The sequence below is a fragment of the Pyxicephalus adspersus genome, chromosome 10 (genome assembly GCF_032062135.1).
Source record: "Pyxicephalus adspersus chromosome 10, UCB_Pads_2.0, whole genome shotgun sequence".
NCBI lineage: Eukaryota > Metazoa > Chordata > Amphibia > Anura > Pyxicephalidae > Pyxicephalus > Pyxicephalus adspersus.
Window position 1 is genome coordinate 59,441,756 of NC_092867.1, and position 3,379 is coordinate 59,445,134.

General features: G+C 37.9%; 1 protein-coding gene across 1 annotated transcript in view; it reads left to right on the forward strand.

Moving 5' to 3' along the window:
* LOC140339062 (uncharacterized) overlaps positions 1 to 3,379 on the forward strand; it is a 24,346-nt gene that overhangs the window by 7,211 nt on the left and 13,756 nt on the right. The window lies entirely within an intron of this gene.

Sequence of the window (3,379 nt, forward strand, 5' to 3'; positions counted from 1 at the left end):
AGACGAGTTGAAGCCTTGATAATTTGAAAGTTAATTATGTATTAATAAAAGATTCATACATAATTACATATCATTTCATAAATTACCAAAACCTATTTCATCACGGGATTGGAATATTCATGCTTTACAATGCACAGGTAACAACGTAAAGTAACGTTCCAGTCTAAATCATCCTGACGTGTTTTGCCTAATCAGGCTTCCTCAGACGTTGGCTGGGACTTAGATGGTCTGAATAGATCAAGTAAATACATTATTGTATTATATTTGATTGATGTATATATATTACCATATGTTATTATATTGTGAATGTAAATTTTTAATTACTGAAATTTCCTCCCGAAGAAGTGGACTGGCTCCATGAAACGCATCGAAGATACAGCACTAGGCTTGCATGTTTGAATATTGCTATGTTTTTTTTAAATATTTTCCTTTATATATTAATATAAAGGAAAATATTTAAAAAATTGTGTATTATATTGGAGAAATAAATCGATAGTGCAAATTTTTATATATGTTTGTATTATTTCCTTTACAGTCCCATCTTTTTTTATAGAGAACAAATCTTATTTTATTCCAACCTTTCATCCAATACTGGTACATTACCTGACAATAACTACAATAATGGTTTATTGATTCCATGTCATACAATATAACACCCTACCAATACATAAGCAAAAGTTTACATAAATATATTGCTGTATTATATTGTTCTTTTATGATTGCACCAATATAATTGAATACTTGATTGTCATATTATTATTGTTAAACCATATAATTATCTGAATCATTAAATTATTTATTGTATTTACTTGATCTATCCAGGCTGTCTATGTCCCAGCCAACCCCTGAGGAAGGGCAATTCGGCAAATTGCATTGGGTAACTTAGAGTGGAGCAGTTCTTTACGTTGTTAGCTGTGTAATGTATAGCAAGAATATTCCAATCCTGTGATGAAACAACGGGTTTTGGTGATATATGAAATTATTGCTATGTAATTATGTATGAATCTTTTATTAATACATAATAAACTTTCAAATTATCAAGCCTTCAATACCCATCTTTTTTCTTTTCCTTGTATTCTTGTATATTTTACTACGGGGCAGCTACCGGTACTACCCTGATCTGTTATTACCCAGAGACATAGGGAATCCCTTACACCTTTCGCTACAAAAATCCACACTGTGAGTGTCCTAATCACAAAAACCCACACGGGGTGTCTCAACCAGGAGACCAACATAAACCTGAAACAGTGGGTCTTCCAACCAGGAGACCAACATAAACCTGAAAATCTGTCCTTGTTATCAAAGATCTTACATGGGGGAGAAGCCATATTGCTGTTCTGAGTGTGGGAAAAGTTTTGCACATAAGTACATTCTTACAGCACATCAGATATACCACACAGGTGGGAACCCATTTTTCTGCTCTGACTTTGGAAAAAATTATTCAGACAAGGCCAATGTTTTCAGTCATCAGAGAATGCACACAGGGAAGAAGCCGTATACCTGCCCCCTGTGCAACAAGTGTTTTTCCAAGAAATCAGTCCTTGTTATGCATCAACGATCTCACACAGGAGAGAAACCATTTTGCTGCCCTGAGTGTGGAAAAAGTTTTTCCAAAAAGTCCAATCTTACTGTACATCAGGTATGCCACACAGGGGACAAGCCATTTTCCTGCCCTGAGTGTGGGAAATGTTATAGACGGAAATCAGACCTTGTTAAACATCAAAGATCTCACACAGGGGGGATGATCAGAGGAGGAAGGTGGGTCAATGTCTGAGGGCTCCTAAAAAAAAGCAGAGGACATCAGCCACCCAGCAGTACCAGGTAGAAAATGCCAGCAGCCAGAGCTTTCTGTGTGCTGGGCTCCAGTGAAGAAGAGATAGTGAACAATGAGATGTTAGACTGCACCTGGGTGTCAGTGAAAGGAGGGTAGGGTTGGTCCAAGAAAAGGGGACAGATTAGAAGAAGAGGAAGGGGGTCCAAGGTCACAGTGGCAGCGGAGCTTTTATCTGATGTACAACCAGGGCACCACCTGCATTTAAACAAGGTGAAGCAGAGTTTAGTAGGAGTAGTACAGGGCAAAAGAAGTCTTTCTGGAACACCATTCTCTCCTCTTTAGTACGGGTAAAGAAGGAGCCCCACATTATTTGTTGGTAGACCATGAAGATTGATTTCATTGTGAGGAAGGAGACTCATAAGGCTGGAGACTGCTACCAGAGCAACCAGCGCCTCCAAGCCCTGATGAAGAGAGGAGCCACCTAGAACCCAGAAACTTGTTGGCTTTTTTTTTGTTTTCCACACACACAGTAATATTTCATGTAGTCTAAGAATTTGTTTTGGATCTTCTTTCACTGCACCACTGAATTATTATATCTCTACGTGTCTTATTATGTCCAAGAACTGTTCAGAGGTCTCATCTGAGACCCTGAGATATCAGAAACTGGTAGGTGCTTGTCATTAGCATACGTTGGGTGTTTTGAGGTGAAAGTAGTAGGAGGTTGGGGGCTCCATGGAAAGCAGATATTTGTCCCCAGCATGTGGTAGGTTAGCAGGGAGGTGAGAGATAAGGGAGCAAGCTTGGTTCTGTGTGGATGACTAAACCTCCATGGTATGGAGGACACATTCATCTTTATGTACAGTATAGGACAGGACCTGGGTCGAGTAACGAAGCTTTAAAGAGCAATGTAGCCTTCATCAGACTTCAGAACGCATTTTATGTTTTAGGTTGTCAGAGTGCATTTACACTACAGGTCAATCTATGGCAGAAATAAGAATGCCATGTGACCTAGAGGTCAATCTACACATCTCCCCATAGGTCAGCACAGAGAATGATGGGAGACATTTTTTACAAATTTAGTGATGTTAATTACTTGGGAGAATTATTATTTAAATAGTATTTTCTTGAGATGATCCCAATAAGGAGACCACTCAGAATGTCAATATGGCTTCTCCAAAGTGACACTATGAATGAATTGAAGTGACTTTATAAACATTACTTTAAACTTACGTATGTATCTCATCCTCCCTATTTCCATCTTAGCTCATGTATATTATTCTTTATGATTGGAGGGGTCACACTGGGTCATAAACTCCATCTTGGGGTAAATTTGGAAATTAGTACTCCCATCATATCCCTTATTCCAGGGCAGAAGTTCACCAGAACCAAGCACATTTCTATTAATCAATATAATTGCTGGGGACGTTGGTTCTGGCTAGATACAATCTCATTCAAAATATAAGAAAGAGGAGGATAAAAGCCAGGGTTTTTGTTTGTAGTGACAATGTATTAATTTTAATGTACAATGTTATTCCCTAATTAAGGAACTTGAGGATAACGACAAAAAATTATAAATAGAAGTGCAAAAGTTTTTTCAAACAATAC